Genomic DNA, 18,483 nt, shown 5'->3' on the forward strand with positions numbered 1-18,483 from the left:
TTCACCCCACTTTTTTTAAAGATTTATTTTATTTATTTGAAAGACAGAGTTACAGAGAGAGGTAGAGACAGAGAGAGGAGGTCTTCCATTCTGCTGGTTCACTCCCAAGATGGCCACAATGGCCAGAGCTCCGCCGATCCAAAGCCAGGAGCCAGGAGCTTCTTCCAGGTCTCCCACGTGGGTGCAGAGGCCCAAAGACTTGGGCCATCTTCTACTTCTATCCCAGGCCATAACAGAGAGCTGGATTGTAAGAGGAGCACCCAGGACTAGAACTGGCACTCATATGGGATGCCAGCACCTCAGGCCAGGACTGCAGCCTGCTGTGCCACAGTGCCAGCCCCATCTCTCCACTTTTTTTTTTTTACTGTCTTTCCCTCGACTAGAGCAATGAGCTCCCTCCCTATTCTGCCATCTTCGAATCTCCACTTACTCTTTAATAACACTGAAAATATTTCTGTTTCTCAAACTTGATAAAGAACAGAAATATGGGGTGATGATGATATAGACATTAAGAGAAAACCCTGAAGTAGTGTTAAAGTAGCAAAAGTTGTACTTAAAACAAACATATTAATTACAAGCACTACATAAACTACTTTAAAAATTGCTGGTGTACAGATTTTATTTTTACTTCTTTATGCTCTATGTCAACCATTAATCATTATGTAACATCTTATTTTATCCCTGAAAATATTTTACGTGCTGGATCCCTAGAAATATTTCTCATTCTAAACTGTTTGAGATTAATATAGCTTTTGTAACTTCATTTTTTACTTTGCTTTTACTTTGCTCTTGCGTTTTGTTTATTTTAATTTTTTATGTAGGGGACGTTTTACCTGATATGTGTATCATAAACACTTTCAGAAAATCTTGCATGATAATTTGAAATTTACTTAGCTTTGTTCTGGCCTATAGAATCTTAATCTCAAGTATATCAAATCACTTGGAAATTATCCACAACTCTGGGATTCTCTGTTCTGTGTTGACACTGCATGTTTTAATTTGTGTAACTTTCAATGACCTATCTGTAACAGCATAATTTTTGTTTCCTGTTCCTTGTGCCTGCCTTGAGCATGAAAAAATAATTCTTTGTCTCTGATATTGTTATTTTTTTTTTACAGGCAGAGTGGACAGTGAGAGAGAGAGACAGAGAGAAAGGTCTTCCTTTTGCCGTTGGTTCACCCTCCAATGGCCGCTGCGGTAGGCGTGCTGCGGCCGGCGCACCGCGCTGATCCGATGGCAGGAGCCAGGTGCTTTTCCTGGTCTCCCATGGGGTGCAGGGCCCAAGGACTTGGGCCATCCTCCACTGCACTCCCTGGCCACAGCAGAGAGCTGGCCTGGAAGAGGGGCAACCGGGACAGGATCGGTGCCCCGACCGGGACTAGAACCCGGTGTGCCGGCGCCGCGAGGCGGAGGATTAGCCTGTTGAGCTTCGGCGCCGGCCTGATATTGTTATTTTGTTTCTAGCATTTCCATGTGTTTCTTACAACTTTGCCACTTTCTACTTAAAATACCTATCTAATGTTGCATATTTCTTCATTTCATATAAGACTCTAACATACTATCATGGTACACTCAGACTGCTATAATAAAATATCGTCACACAGTGGATAAAATAACAAAGATTTTTTTTCCTACAGTTCCGGGAGCTGGAAAGCCCAAGATCAAGGTGCAAAGATATTTTTTTCTTGGTGGAGACCCTCTTCCTTGCTTGTAGAAATGTGCCTTCTGTCTTCTCACTCACTGTCTTCATAAGGCAATGGGATCTAGAAGTAGATGTATGCATGGATGGATAGATAGATAGATGGTAATAGATTGATATATACACAGAGATGGCTAGGGATTATAATTGACAGGTATAGGTAGATAGAGATAGATGGAGATCATAAGTGATAGGTAAATATATAGATAGATATATATGATAGATACTAGATAGATAGATAGATAGAAAGAGTTCATGTTTTTCCTTTTCTTAGAAGAACCATAATTAATACCATCCTGGGGCTATACCCTCATGACCTCCTCTAAAGGTAACCAGGTTCCAAAAATCCACTTCCAAAATCATCACACAGGGGCTTAGGATTTAATGTATGGAGTTTTGAGGAGACATAAACATTCAGCCCATAAAAGATACTAATCCTGATTTTATTTTCAATTCTACATCTTTTAATCCCAGCATTATTTTGTACCTGTGACAAATTCTGATGATTGGTTTGCTCTTTCAACATGGGTCATACAATGACTTCTGACACATTTTTTCAGTGTTTAGACAGGAGCACAGCTTTCTTTGTGTGAGAGGCCAGGAGGACAGGGAAAGAGACAGAGACAGACAGACTTCCGTCCACTCGTTCCCTCCCATGGTTACCATCTTCCAGCTCAGACAACCGAGGGAACTTCTTCAGTATTCTCCTGGACAGTCTCTGTGAGTACTTACTGATATTTATGAGTAAAACCTTACAAATATGGGAAAACAACCCTCTCCCAACACACACATCATTTTAGTGAATCACAAAGAATTTGACAAAATAAACTCAAAGTAAACTTACAGGTTCAACTTAGAGGTTGCCCACTTTTCAAAGGGATGAAGGCCACATATTTTTCAGTAGAAAGCATGCTAAAATTCTGAATTTGAACTTTCCCTGAGCTAGCAATATGCAAGCTGATCCTACTCTCATGTCGGTCAGCGGCAGGCAGAGCTTCCAGCCTGTGCCACACAGGAGGGGAACAACCAGTGGGTCACCATCCACTGTGCTATGGACACAGATGGGAAGGATTTGAGGTTACTCAGATTCTCATCGTTGGAGCATTTGTACTATCTGCGAGTTTCAAACTAATTGCTTTTCCTGAGATTTCATGTCTGTAACGAATTCAAGAAAAGTTACTGGTTTGCAGTTTGACCAGCAATTTCGTCCTACGGTTGAGAATAATACCCTTGCTAATTTCTCAATAGATGAGGATTTCCCTCTAGCAAACATCCTTGGCTCGCATCCCTCCACATGTGCCCATGCATCAGCTTAACAGTATTCTATGTGGCTTTTCCAAACTTTCACTAAAATATGTTCGCTATAAATTTTGTGGAATTAGAGCAAAGGGGCTGCTAGTTCTCCAAAATGATCAGCTTGAAGGAGAAACACATGGATAACTTTTACTTTTTGGGCGTTTTTTTAATTCTAGACTGTGTATCAAATTAAAACTGCCTTACAGGTTTTTTTTATTTTTTTAACCTTTATTTAATAAATATAAATTTCCAAAGTACAGTTTTTGGATTACAGTGGCTTCCCCCTCCCATAACTTCCCTCCCACCCACAAGCATCCCATCTCCTGCTCCCTCTCCCATTCCATTCCCATCAAGATTCATTTTCAATTATCTTTATATACAGAAGATCAACTTAGCATATGCTAAGTAAAAATTTCAACAGACTGTACTCACAAAGACACACAAAGTATAGAGTGCTGTTTGAGTAGTAGTTTTACCATTCATTTGCATAGTACAATGCATTAAGGACAGAGGTCCTACATGGGGAGCAGGTGCACAGTGACTCCTGTTGTTGATTTAATAATTGACACTCTTGTTTATGGCGTCAGTAATCACCCTGGGCTCTTGTCATGAGATGCCAAGGCTATGGAAGCCTTTTGAATTCACCAACTCTGACCTTATTTAGTCAAGGCCATAGTCAAAGTGGAAGTTTTCTCCTCCCTTCAGAGAAAGGTACCTCCTTCTTTGATGGCCTGTTCTTTCCACTGGGATCTCACAGAGATCTTTCATTTAGATTTTTTTTTTTGCCAGAGTGTCTTGGCTGTCCATGCCTGCAATACTCTCATGGGCTCATTAGCCAGTTCTGAATGCCTTAAGGGCTGATTCTGAGGCCAGAGTGCTGTTTAGGACATCCGCCATTCTATGAGTCTGCTTACCTTACAGTTTTTAAAATCCTGATTTATGGTATTTAGTACACGCAAGCAAACACTTACTTATGCATAATGTTTGTCAGTAAAATGTCTAACATCTAATAATAATAGAAAACCATTCACTTGATTCTTTTTTTTTCTGTTCCATTAATTCATTCTTTTTTTTTTATTTAGTAAATATAAATTTCCAAAGTACTGTTTATGGATTACAATGGCTTCCCCCCAATAATTTCCCTCCCACTCGTGCCCCTCCCATCTCCCACTCCCTCTCCCATTACATTCACATGAAGATTCATTTTCAATTATCTTTATATACAGAAGATCGATTCAGTATATACTAAGTAAAGATTTCATCAGTTTGCACCCACACAGAAACATAAGGTGTAAAAATATGGTTTCATACTAGTTATATCATTACTTCACATTGGACAACACATTAAGGACAGATCCCACATGAGACATAAGTACACAGTGACTCCTGTTGTTGACTTAAAAATTTGACACTCTTGTTTATGGCATCAGTAATCTCCCTAGGCTCTAGTCTTGAGTTGCCAAGGCTATGGAAGCCTTTAAAGTTCGCTGACTTCGATCTTATTCAGACAGGGTCGTAGTCAAAGTGGAAGTTCTCTCCTCCCTTCAGAGAAAGGTACCTCCTTCTTTGATGGCCCCATTCTTCCCACTGGGATCTCACTTGCAGAGATCTTTCATTTAGGTCTTCTTCTTTTTTTTTTTTCTTTTCCATGGTGTCTTGGCTTTCCATGCCTACAATACTCTCATGGGCTCTTCAGCCAGATCCGAATGCCTCAAGGGCTGATTCTGAGACCAGAGTGCTATTTAGGACATCTGCCATTCTATGAGTCTGCTGTGTATCCTGCTTCCCATGATGGATCGTTCTCTCCCTTTTTGATTATATCAGTTAGTATTCGCAGACACAAGTCTTGTTTGTGTGATCCCTTTGACTCTTAGACCTATCAGTGTGATCAGTTGTGAATTGAAATTGATCACTTGGACTAGTGAGATGGCATTGGTACATGCCACCTTGATGGGATTGTATTGGAATCCACTGGCACGTTTCTAACTCCACCATTTGGTGCAGGTCCGATTGAGCATGTCCCAAATTGTACATCTCCGCCCTCTCTTATTCCCTCTCATATATTTAACAGGGATCACTTTTCAGTTAAAAGTTAAACACCTAAGAATAATTGTGTGTTAATTACAGAGTTCAACCACTCTTACTAGAACAAAACAAAATACTAAAATGGATAAAGTATTACATTGTACATCCACAGTCAGGACAAGAGCTGATCAAGTCACTGTTTCTCATAGTGTCCATTTCACTTCAACATGTTTCCCCTTTGGTACTCAGTTGTCGCCAATCAGGGAGAACATATGATATTTGTCCCTTTGGGACTGGCTTAATTCACTCAGCATAATATTTTCCAGATTTCTCCATCTTGTTGCAAATGACCGGATTTCATTGTTTTTGACTGCTGTATAGTATTCTATGGAGTACATGTCCCATAATTTCTTTATCCAGTCTACTGTTGATGGGCATTTGGGTTGGTTCCAGGTCTTAGCTATTGTGAATTGAGCTGCAATAAACATTGAGGTGCAGATGGCTTTTTTGTTTGCCAATTTAATATCCTTTGGGTAAATTCCAAGGAGTGGTATGGATGGGTTGTATGGTAGGGTTATATTCAGGTTTCTGAGGAATCTCCAGACTGATTTCCATAGTGGCTTAACCAGTTTGCATTCCCACCAACAGTGGGTTAGTGTCCCTTTTTCCCTACATCCTCTCCAACATCTATTGTTGGTAGATTTCTGAATGTGAGCCATTCTAACCGGGTGAGGTAAAACCTCATTGTGGTTTTGATTTGCATTTCCCTGATTGCTAGTGATCATGAACAAAATGAGTTAAAGTACATAAGAATAAAATGGATAAAGTGAAATAAACAGTCCCTTGAATACCTAAGAGGGACAACATTAAATTGTAATGAGTGGTTGTACCCCCAGCATTTTTCAAATACAATTTTTACTTTATAATCATTTAGAGTAAGAAAAATTATGAGTATATATGAGTATGGAGGTTTTCCTTTATTCCACACAGGTTTCCCATGATTGATCTCTTACATTAATCACGCACATCTGTCACACATCAGTATCTAAAGTCCACATCATGTTTAGCCTTCCTTGGTTTTACCTAATGTCCACTTCCTGTCTCAGAACCTCATCCAGTACCACTTGGGAATGAATTTTCCTCTCTCCTTGGACACCTAGTGGCTCTGATGGTTTCTCGGAAGTTCTTTGTTTTGTCCTTGACAATTTTGAGGGATCTCAATCAAGCATTTTGAGAATATTCCTCAACTGGGATTTCTCTGGCGCTGTTTCTAATCATTAGACTTCGGCTACGGGTGTAGAAGAGGAAGTGCACAGGGGGCGAGTGTTCTTGTCCCTTCACTCCAGGGGCCCATGCAGCGCTGCCTATGCTCCTCAGCATTGATGTTGCCTTGAGTCATTGGCTGAGGGCTGTTCACGAGGCTTCTTCACTGTAGGTGCCCTCCTTCAGTTCAATATCCTGTAGGACATTATAACTGTGTATAGCTAGGACTTGTAGAGTGAGGAGTCACACTCTGACCTCATGAGGCTGAATTCCCAGACCTCTAGAGTAACTGCAATGTTGTGGTGTGAGATGTTTCCCAAACTCTCTATCCTCCACAGTCATCGACATGTTCTACTGCTAATATTCAAAGTGCGTCATGTCATCAATGAAATAAATCTAGTTCTCTTATTTTATTATCTTTCCAAGATATAATACATAATCTGCTATTATTTTAAAGGAGAAATGAAAACCATGTGCATATAGAATTTTAGTAATAATGAGACATCTTCAGATGAAGGACCAAGTTTATATTTCAGACCTAAGAAGTTAAAGACTACATCTGCTTCAATAACAAAAACTGGGTCAGGGCAGGCCTTTAGCCTAGTAATTGCAACACCAGTTGGAACTCCCAAATCCCACATCTGAGTTTCTGGATCCAACTCCTTATTTCAGCTCCTACTGATGTGCACTTTGATGAGCAGTGATGACAAGTCAAGTAGCAGGGTTCCTGCCACCCACGTGGGAGACTTGGATGGTGTTGCCAGTGAACAGTAACAGCCCTCTGTCATTCTGTGAAGTTGAGGGGTGAACCAGCAGGTGATGGTAGTTTTTTTTCTATCTGTCTCTCTGCCTCACAAATTAAAAGTAACAAAACATCAACCAAATAAACAAAGACCAGCTCCAAGAGCAGAAACACTGAAATTGTTCCTTCCATGTTTCCATTGTTACAGTGGGAATTCTGAAATTACAGATCATCTGATCTGAATTGAAAGAACACTTTATATCCAGGACAGCTCAATATTAATCTGATCTGGGACTGGTTATGCCTCACCAAATGTGACTCTATACAGGTATTTTTAGAGTGTGATCTAGGTGTTTGATAAAAACTAAGGCAATTAAACCTGATTTAAAAGCCTTGGAGACCTGGAATAATGGAGCAGATAAAATGAGTCCAAGCAGACATTCTGAGACAAGAAAGGAACGCATCTCATAGCACACTGGTCATGCGAGGACAGACCCTAATGCACACTGCAATGCATTTTTAAAAGTGTTCTGCCATTCTAGGCGTGGTCAATTAATTCTAAGTGCACTTAAAAGATCCAACATGCAGCATTTTATTCTTGAATTACTACCCACTCTCCTCAGTTCTGAAACACCATAAATTTTAAAATACATTAATTTAAAAAGAACATCAGGATGGAGCAGTGGATGATCACTTTAACATTGCATACCTAGGTTTTATTCATTTTAAAAGAAAAACTGATTATACAGTTTGTGAAAATAACAAAGCTAAATTTTGACAGTGCATCACAATTTCCTTCTTTTCCCCTTAGTTAATTCTTTAATAGTGAATATGTAACTTCTAAGGAATAGTTAACATACTTTTATTAATTGTTTTAAAATTTGCATTGCCTGATATAGACATATATATATATATATGTCTATATCATATATAATTGAATAAATGAATAAATGAAAACTAAAATGAAATCAAATAACTTTGGTAAAATAATTTTCATGTTTTGGTATTGTGTTTTATACCTCAAAGAATAACAGAATAGAATACCTCTTTGAAAGTTTTCAATGAAATTTAATATTATGTATTTTTAAAGGTTCATTTTACTTTATTTATATGAAAAGCAAAATTACAGAGAAAGAGAGAGAGAGCAAAAAAAATCTTCCATCTGCTTTTTAACTCCCCAAATAGCTGCAACAGCCACGGCTATGCCAGACTGCAGCCCCAGAGCTGGCAACGCCTCTGCTGTATTCCCAGATGCATTAGCAGGGAGCGGGGTTGGAAATGGGGCAGCTGAGACCTGTATATGGCGCTCATATGGGATCTCAGCATCACAGACAGTGGCTCAAGTCGCTGTACCACAACGCCAGCTCTGATGCGGTCTATTTCCTAATTGGTAAAATATTATCTCTGTAAGTTTTACAATTTGGTTAATATGGACAAAGATAATTGAAATTAAGACAATAGAACATTTCTACACCCTGTGAACATTCATCTCCAAGGTGTGATGTGGTTGTAACTTTTTGTTTTTCCTGGGTAAATATTTAGGAGTAAATTTTGTGGATCAGCTAACTTCATTGTTACTATTAACATTGCTGGAATCAGTGAACCATTTTCTCACGTTCCCTATTTTCTTATCTTTTGCTTGTTACTTTTTCTCTTTTTAGATTAATTTAATATCATTATGATTTCATTTTATCAGTACTGGTTGATATAGGACACTGAAAATACATCCTGACATAGAACAACTTCAAATATCATTACAGCACTTTACAAACAGGACAGGGTTTCGCTTTGCTATTTCCCTCCCTTCCTTTGTGTGATTGCTTTCATGCATTTACTTTTTTTTTTATGAGAAGAGTTTGAGTTGTTAGGAAATTCTTTTTTTTTTAACTTTTATTTAATGAATATAAATTTCCAAAGTACAGCTTATGGATTACAATGGCTTCCCCCCTCCCATAACTTCCTTCCCACCCGCAACCCTCCCCTTTCCCGCTCCCTCTCCCCTTCCATTCACATCAAGATTCATTTTCAATTCTCTTTATATACAGAAGATCAGTTTAGTATATATTAAGTAAAGATTTGAACAGTTTCCCCCCACATAGTAACACAAAGTGAAAAAATACTGTTGGAGTACTAGTTATAGTATTTACTTTTCTATCAATGTCATCATTGATACTGAAACAATGTTTCTATTTGTCTTTAAACAATTATTTCTTAAAGCAATGAAAGAATAGAGTGCCTGTATCCTCATTTGTGCTGCTGCGTGACATGTATTTCTGCTTAGATCTAGATTTATATCTATTGTCATGTCCCTTTGCTCACAGAATTTTCTTAATATTTCTTTTGTGTAAATCTACTGGGAATAGGCTGTTTCAGATTTTGCTTTTAATCAAAAATCTGCATTTCATAGTAATTAATGCATGAGTTTTTGACGAGTTTAGATTTCTAAGTTGACTGTTTTTTTTCCCTTTGGGTACTTTTAAGATGTGTTTCATTCCCTTTGGTCATCACTGTTTCTGACTGGAAGACTGCTGACAATCTTCTTTGTTTCTCAGTATGTAAAGAATTTTTTTTCTTTATCTTCTTAGCTTTGTCTCCCTAGATTTGCTATGTCTCATTATAGAGTTTTGTTTTGTTTTTCTTTTTTATAGAGAAGTTTATGGCAATCTTGGACCTATGCTCTTAGTTATTTCATTAATTTTGCAAAGTTTTCACTCATTCTTTTCTGTTTCCTTTTTTCTCTCTCTACTCCTTTTCAACTTCTAATTCCAGTTCTGTTAGATAACGTGGAGTTGTCCTATACCCTTTGAATACTGTATTCTATTTTTAGCTATCATTTTCTTTTTTAATTAACTTTGAAAATTTCTCTTAACCTAAATTTAAGTTCACTAATACAGTTTTTTCCTGTGTTAAGACTAACGTTATCGTGTAACTTTAAGCCAAAATTAATATTTCGGGTTTTTGTCTCCAGCTTAGAGAAGCAGTCTAAACGCAGACACAAACAGGCAACACTGTAAGGTTTAAGATTTATTTAGAGAGTGAAAAAAATACACAGGAATGTAAGGCTTTATTAAAGGAGAGGGGTCAGAAATTTAAACTGGAAGCTCCACACCAGGCTCTCAGAGGGCAGATCAGGGTCCACCTGTGGGAGTCTGCAGGCCGGACCCATGTGGAACAGCTGTGTGGCAGGAGTGGCTGCAAAAATGGTGGCACACAGGAGAACAGGGTGGTCCCACGGCACTCCACGCCCCTTACTCACTTCCAGAAGGGGAGTGGCTATGTAGTCTGATTGACAGGTGGGTGGATACAGATGAAATCATGTGGGGGTAAGGAGGGGCATGGTCTCCAGCTAATGAATCTAATTAATCTAATGCTATCTCTCTGATTGGCTCCCCACTCAGAGATTCCAGGCCCTTAATCTTAAGGGAACATCATGTCCGCTAAAGGTGCTTCCTGCTGATCAGGTATGCAGGACCTGCTGGTCCTGGTCCAGAAATTGCTTCCTATCCTATCTCATCTAATGAATTCCTCTCATAAGCTGGAGGACTCACAGTCACCACCAATGGCTGTGTCCCCTGCATGGTCATCGTTACCCTCAGGAGTTGCTAAGTTCTGAAACATACAAGTTTACCAATCAGCACAAGCAAAGCTGGAACAAAATAAATTACAAAAGTGGAGTGCCCCTTACGATGGAAAGAACGTTTTTATAGACTCCCAGATAGTAGGTGGTCATAGACTATCCTTATGCAGATTGCAAAACCATTTAACCTAAGCATAGAGAGGTTTCATGTCTTTTTCAGTGAATATGCTGCTATCTGAGTGAAGGTGGCAGATTCCACCAATCACTGCTCATGTTCCTCCTTGTTCTACTAATATATATTCCAATGCCGGCCGGCGCCGCGGCTCACTAGGCTAATCCTCCGCCTTGCGGCGCCGGCACACCGGGTTCTAGTCCCGGTCGGGGCACCGATCCTGTCCCGGTTGCCCCTCTTCCAGGCCAGCTCTCTGCTGTGGCCAGGGAGTGCAGTGGAGGATGGCCCAGGTGCTTGGGTGCTGCACCCCATGGGAGACCAGGAGAAGCACCTGGCTCCTGCCATCGGATCAGCGCGGTGCGCCGGCCGCAGCACGCTACCGCGGCGGCCATTGGAGGGTGAACCAACGGCAAAAGGAAGACCTTTCTCTCTGTCTCTCTCTCTCTCACTGTCCACTCTGCCTGTCAAAAAAAAATTATATATATATATGTATATATATATATATTCCAATGCCTATCAATTGTCCATAACTACCTGGGACAGAGTGTCCACTGATGTAAGTACTTGCTTTTAAAAGTTGGCCTGAAGTGTAGGCCAAATTACCCAAAGCTATGATGAAGTTTTTAAAACCAGTTTCATACAGTTCATCAGGATTTTCAATCATTATAATAGCAGAATTCACTAAGGAGTTTTTCTGCCAATAACAGCTCTCAGAAATAATCAGAAGAAGAGGTGGGTACAACATGTCTGCCTTAAAGTGCAACATTCTTGGTGTGATGAAGGCAAAAGCTTTACTTACCTTTTGAAGAGGTATTTAAAATCTTCGATTGGCTCACAGAATAAGCAGAACCCAGGGTGCCAGCACTGCAGGTGGAGGATTAGCCAAGTGAGCCACGGCACCGGCCAGCTCCTGGCAATCTTAATTATCCTTAAGTGCATGGCTTGGATACACTGTACTAGCTATAATCCCTTAAGCAGGTGAATTTTGACACCTTAGAATCTCTATTTGTACATAAAATGGAGTCCATTGTTTTACTCAGCCCACTCAGGGGGCTACCAATTTTTTCTATTTATTAATTTTTAACTAAGCACAAAGCTAAAACACCATACCAAATAAAAATAAATAAAAAGAAAACACCACCTATTCTGTGAAATACCATCCCAGAGGGCCATAGAGAAAACCACCTGGTCCAAGAAGAAATCTTAGAAGGCCCATTATACCTGAAATACCAAAACTCAGGAGGCCAAAGAGAAAATACCACTCCTGGGTGCCGAACCTCAGGAGGCCAAAGAGAATGTGGCCTGGTCTGAGATGAACTTCCGGAAAGCCCACTGTGCCTGGGAATAGAACCCTAGGAGGCCAAGAGAACTAGCATATAGCCAAAATAAAAATGTAAAATAATAAACCAACATTAAAACTGAATCAGAATATAGCCAAAGTAAGAAATTAAAATAGCAAACCAGCATTGAAGCTACAATAAAAAATCCATAATAAAAAGTCACCCCAATAATCAGGCACACAGCATGTGGCTGGCCAGCGGGCCACCATCTTGCGGTATCTGTTGCCCATGTTCCAGTAATGGCAGAAGTCCCCTGGGGGCCACCATGTTGGCAACTCCCTGTCCTTCATGGGGGCTGCCATCTTGGCAATCACGTGTTTCTGAGGGAAGCTGCCATCGTGGGATGGAAGTCCCACCATCTTTGGCAGGAAGTGGAGACTTCACCTTGTTTAAAGCTCCAACGTCCTGATGCTACCAAGTTACCAGGCATTGGAACCTGCTCCCCCACCAGAATTTACCAATTGAAAACATGTTTGATTGGGAAATCAAAAGTCCTGAGGCAAAGCAATTGTTCAATAACCATAAATCCATTCCATAAAACTTAAAAAAAAAGTTTTAAGTTTCCCCTTACAAGATACGTAAAATATCTTTAAAAACATCACAAACAACTTGGAAACATTACATATGATAAACTTTTGCAAACTGGTCTCCCACTAGCATATTTCTCCCACCTTTTTGCCCAAATTCCATTAACACAAATATCCCATTCTCCTACAGAAACTCCACAAAAAACAAACAAACAAAAAAAAAAAACTTGCATTTTTTTTTACAGCCTCTTCCCAAAACCATAAGCACTGAGAGAAACCAAAAAAACTGCCTGAGCTCTGTCATTTGTGAAACCAAAGCCACCTGAAGCAAAACCCCATGCATTGGTTTGGGCTAATCTCTGAGAGAGATGAAACCAAGTACCTAAAACCATGAAAGCTAAGAGAACAGAGGCTGGAGACAGAAAGATTTTCAGAATTTAGAAGCTGTATGAAGCCATTTGAATGTGCCTTACCATGTTGCCAGTTTTAAACTCTTGGTGGTCACCAAATGGTATCAGCTAGCATACGCTGAAATTAATACTTTGGAGGTCCTTGCCATTTATTTAGATAAGAATTCTAAATACTGGCTCAAATGAAGGATACTGGCTCCCATATCATACTAGTTCTTCAGGAGATTACTTTCTGCATTGTGACATTATGTTTTTATTCTAGCATATGTATTTGAGTTTTTATACTATCCAACTTTCTGATAAAATCGTCCATTTCTTTACATATGTGTAACTGTGCATTTCTTTCCACTATATCTTCTATCATGATAAGCACTGTTATTACCAAGTCCCTATCTGACAACTCCAACATTTGCATCTTCTCTAAATCTCGTTATATTGTTTGCTTTCTGTCTTGACATTTGATTTTGTTATTGTTTATTTCTGTTGTATTTCTTGTAATTTTTTATTGCATACAGGAAATTAAATGGTACAACTTTTCGCATATCCAAAACAGTGGCATTCCTCTTGTTCTCAAAGTCCACTTGTAGAAATGTGATTAAATATAATTAGTTGAGCTGCACTTGGCTTGGTTACTGCTTTCAGATTTTCAATTCATCAGTGTTGCTACTTTGATACTAGTATTTGGGGCTCAGGTGACAGAGGGTTTCTCTCAGTGTTTCTGTTTGGTATCCGCTTTCAAGAGTCTTTCTGGTTCACATTAATCCCAAGATATGTTCCTTGTCCTTGGTCCTGTGGCTATTCAACTCTTGTATCTGGGAAGGCTGTTGAGCACAACTTTTCCTTGCATTTCTGCTGGAAGATATGTGCTTATGTTGGTCCATGATCCTGGAATAGTCCTTCTCCCCTCTTTCATGCTGTGCATGTTTGCTTAAGTCCTAGAGAAGGTGGTTTGTATTTCCTTCTCCTAGCTGCAGAGCTTACAATCCTCCATCAGAAGCAAAGCACTTTTCATGGGCTCTGGAGGTTGGTGTCTTAGCTGCCTTCCACATAAGGCTCTGATTCTTACAGAAAATGGTCTGAGGATATGGACGATGCTTCTTAGCTGGCCCACAAGCATTCCTGTCTCATCCAAGGATGACATTCTCATGACTCCTGCTTTGTCCTCAGTTTTCCCATGAGCACCCAATGGAGGTCCATGGAAAAGTATTTGAGAGTGAGTGTGGGTTCCTCTTACACACAGAACCCTAGGTAGTGTAAAGCTCCACTGCTGTTGTTAAAGAAGCTAACGTTTTAGCTGCTTTCCTTTTGGTCAGTAATATGATGGCTACATCCTTCTGCCTGCTCTCCTAAGGCTACCACAGTTTGAGTTCTCTTTCTTTCCTTGAAAGGCATTGCCAGACTTCACAGCTCAGAACATTGGCTGTTGTCGGGGGGGGGGGGCTCAAGGAAAGCTATAATATGCAGGTTTTATAGCTTTTTCTCATGATTAGGATGGTGGTAACACCCTCTTGAAGTTTTCTGCCTGTAAGTACAAGGGTAACTTCTTATCTGCTCTTTCCTGAGTTGGATTGTCATCATCCATGAGACATAAACACCTCAGTCCCCACAGGCATATAATTATCTTCAAATTTTTATAACCCACAGACTTAAACGGAAAACATTAGTCTTCTGATGTGTGAAGTGATACTTAAAAATGTAATTTCTAAATCATAAGTACCACAGCTAGTCTGACTCTATGGGGATGAGAAAGTCCCTTCAAGTTGTGACCAGTTTAAGAATTGCACTTTTCTAGGTGAAATTCAGAAATCAACTTATATTTTGTTCATTGTACTTACTAAACAGTGCCTACATCATTCTCTGGTTTCTCACCCCATGAAGGAAACCTCATTCTCATTCCTTAGCCCTTTAGGGTGAGTTCAATCCTGCATGACGTGCCCCAGCTTAAAATCCAGGCATCAGTAAGGTTCTTTGCTTCCTCGACTTGGATCCACTTTGGACTTTAGGGGCCATTTCCATGGGGTGCCTCCTTTCCCACTTCCCCATCCACTCTGCTCTGACTTGACCAGACCATGGTAAAGTGCAGGGATTATATCTGTGCAGTGACTGACTCTCCAAAGGATAGAAAAGGCCTTGTTTCCTAGTGCTGGGTGATTTCTGTGGGTGGCACATTGGGCTTGTAACTCTGGAAGTTATCTACTCCTGTATCTTGGAAAATGTCTGTTTCCAGCATAAGAATCCCCTCTTCCAGGTTTCAATTTTTCCATGCCCTTGCTCTCCCAATTGGAAGAGATGATCTGGACTCATTCATGGGATCCACTTAAAGGAAAGATCAAAAAAAAAAAATAAAGAAAAATAATGGAGTTAATGTTTATTTCGCTGTTAAATAATGTTGAAATCTATATATTCTCAATGGTATGCATTTTCTGTGACTTTATTTATTTAGTTGTTTATTTATTTGAGAGACACAGAGGTAGATTGAGGAAAAGAAAGAGTGAGATAGAGAATTCATGGCCTGTTTCTCTCCCCTAATGCCCATGTGGCACTGGGCTGGGCCAAATCTGGAGCCAAGAACTCAATAAAGGTCTTTGAAATGCATTGCAGGAACCCAGCTACTTAAGCCATCACAGTTGTCCCCAAGAGTGTGCATTAACCCTGTAGTTAGGAGGCAGATACGAGAACCAGGTTTTCCCTATGGGATGTGGCCTCTCAACTGAAATGCCAGGCTAAGTGTTCAATCCTTCAAGAATTTTTTGCAGAGCACTTGTATGCATGGATTTCAAATTTGTTTTGCATCAAATTGAACTTAACTTTTACTCCATTCCTCATGAACTTTTTGAAACACCCTCCTATAAACTCCTCAAAACACATCTTTGGTGGAATTGAGACTTGTTTGCAATGCTATTGCCATGCTTGGCCATGCCACCACCACCAGCTAGGCATGGTTTTTCATGTTCAGTTGTTCCGGCATAAATAAGGTGCCAGATTTTAAAGAAAGAGAAAATTATCCATGTTCTTCCTGCAGGGAAGGTGTGGAGAGAGTATACTGAAAAATCTTACAAGGAAGCACTTGATGCCAATGCATAAGCAGGAACCCTTGTGCAGGCTGGGGGTGGAAAATATGCCAATCCTGGCAGCATCCATCCTGCAGTCTCTCCACTTGCTTTGGAGAAATAGTTCCTCAGCCTGACCTGGACCTGAGGGCTCCTTATCAGCTCCTGTGCAGCTTTCTATTTTGGGAGTTTCACACGAATCAAGACAGAGTCTTATTTTAGCACTCATTCTAAATCATACTGTAACTATGATATTCAGTTTAAATGCAGAGTTTAACATTTCGTTGAGAAATCCATAAAGATGAAACTATAAGTGATTTTTGTACACATATAATCCTGAAAATATTTTGAAAGCAATGGATTTGGAATGAAAAGCACACCAGTGAAAAAAAGCATTCTGCAGACATGAAATGAACACTGTCTTAAATGACGAAGCATTTTCTTTTCAGTTAAAGACAGAGCAACAACAGTTGAGGCTGAGTGGGGTGGTCTGAGCCATCCCAAGGCCTGCATATTTGCAGCTCATCCTGCAAGACCCACTCTGTTGGGATGGTGGGGTGATGGCATTCTTTGACAAGAAGAACCACAGACAATTTTCAGTGAACATGTCGGTTTATTAACAGTCACAAGCTTTTAAAGGGCAGGCAAGGAGGGGAGTAGCTAGTTCAGGGAAACACTAATTCTATAGGATAAAGCAAATACTTATGCCTCTACACTTCTCCAATCAGCTTGAAGGTCACGTAGCGTACATAGACTTACAGGTGGTCTTTATGGGTCTGGGCACACCCAGAGCTGTTTACCTTGTTGACAATTACAAGGCTCTTCATCAGGAAGTGGGAGTGGGGGAAATGTGCCTGGAGATCCTGCCACTTGCAAGCATTCAGGTCACGTGTGGCACTCAGTGTGCTGAGCCCCCGACCAGGGTCTCTCCCAGGAGGCACGGTGTGCCATGCTCTCTTAACCTCCTGCATGGGCTAGGCAGGCAGTCTCCCAGCCAGGCACAGAATCACCCACACATATTAGTAGAATCTTCACCCATACATAGGTTTGCATGAGGTTTTAGCATGATGCTGTCTCTCATAGGCTTCACAGTCTCAGTGGCCAAATGAACAAAGCTGAGGAGGGGAGCACCTCCAGGTGCCTTGGAATCCTCATCACTTTCTCTACTGTCATTCGCTTTCTCAAGCTCCACTTTTGCTATCTTCTTCCTTTTGCTGCTAAACTTGACTCCAACCAGATTCTTTTTCTACATTTTCATTCATTTTGCAACCACACGGCAGGCTGCATTTGTGCCCACCCTCTGCCATAGACATGACCCATATCATGGCAGACTTTACCCTCCTGGAACCATCCGTGTCTCCAGCCACAGTGAGTCCCCTCTGCCTGCTGATGTGTTCCTCTCCTTTGCTGCCATCCTATCTTCTCCCATCTCTCTCTCTTGGTAAAAATCAGCCGTTGCTGACTTCTCTTCATTCTCCATTTCTGTGCATTTTTTTAACTTATATTTAATAAATATAAATTTCTAAACTACAACTTTTGGGCCGGCACCGTGGCTCAATAGGCTTTCCTCTGCCTGCGGCGCTGGCACCCCAGATTCTACTCCCAGTCGGGGCTCCGGACTCTATCCCAGTTGCTCCTCTTCCAGTCCAGCTCTCTGCTATGGCCCGGGAAGGCAGTGGAGGATGGCCCAAATCCTTGTGCCCTGCACCCGCATGGGAGACCAGGAGAAACACCTGGCTCCTGGCTATGGATCAGTGTGGTGCACCGGCCACAGAGCGCCAGCCACAGCAGTCATTGGGGGATGAACCAATGTAAAAGGAAAACTTTACTCTCTGTCTCTCTCTCTCACTGTCCACTCTGCCTATCAAAATAAATAAATAAATAAAAAACAAAGTACAGCTTTTGGATTATAGTGGCTTCCCCCCCCCCATAACCTCCCTCCCACTCGCAACCCTCACATCTCCCACTCCCTCGTCCATCCCATTCACATCAAGATTAATTTTCAATTATCTTTATATCCAGAAGATCAATTTAGTATATACTAAGTAAAGATTTCAACAGTTTACAACCACATAGAAACACAAAGTACAAAGTACTGTTTGAGTACTAGTTATATTGTTAATTCAGATAGTACAACACATTGAGGACAGAGATCCTACATGGGAACTAAGTGCACAGTGACTCCTATTGTTGATTTAACAATTGACACTCTTATTTATGGCATCAGTAATCACCCTAGGCTCTTGTTATGAGTTGCCAAGGCTATGGAAGCCTCTTCAGTTCACTAACTCTGATCTTATTTTTTTTTAACTTTTATTTAGTAAATATAAATTTCCAAAATACAGTTTATGGATTACAATTGCTTCCCCCCGCCATAACTTC

Source organism: Lepus europaeus, chromosome 3, assembly GCF_033115175.1.
Source record: "Lepus europaeus isolate LE1 chromosome 3, mLepTim1.pri, whole genome shotgun sequence".
Taxonomy (NCBI): Eukaryota; Metazoa; Chordata; class Mammalia; order Lagomorpha; family Leporidae; genus Lepus; species Lepus europaeus.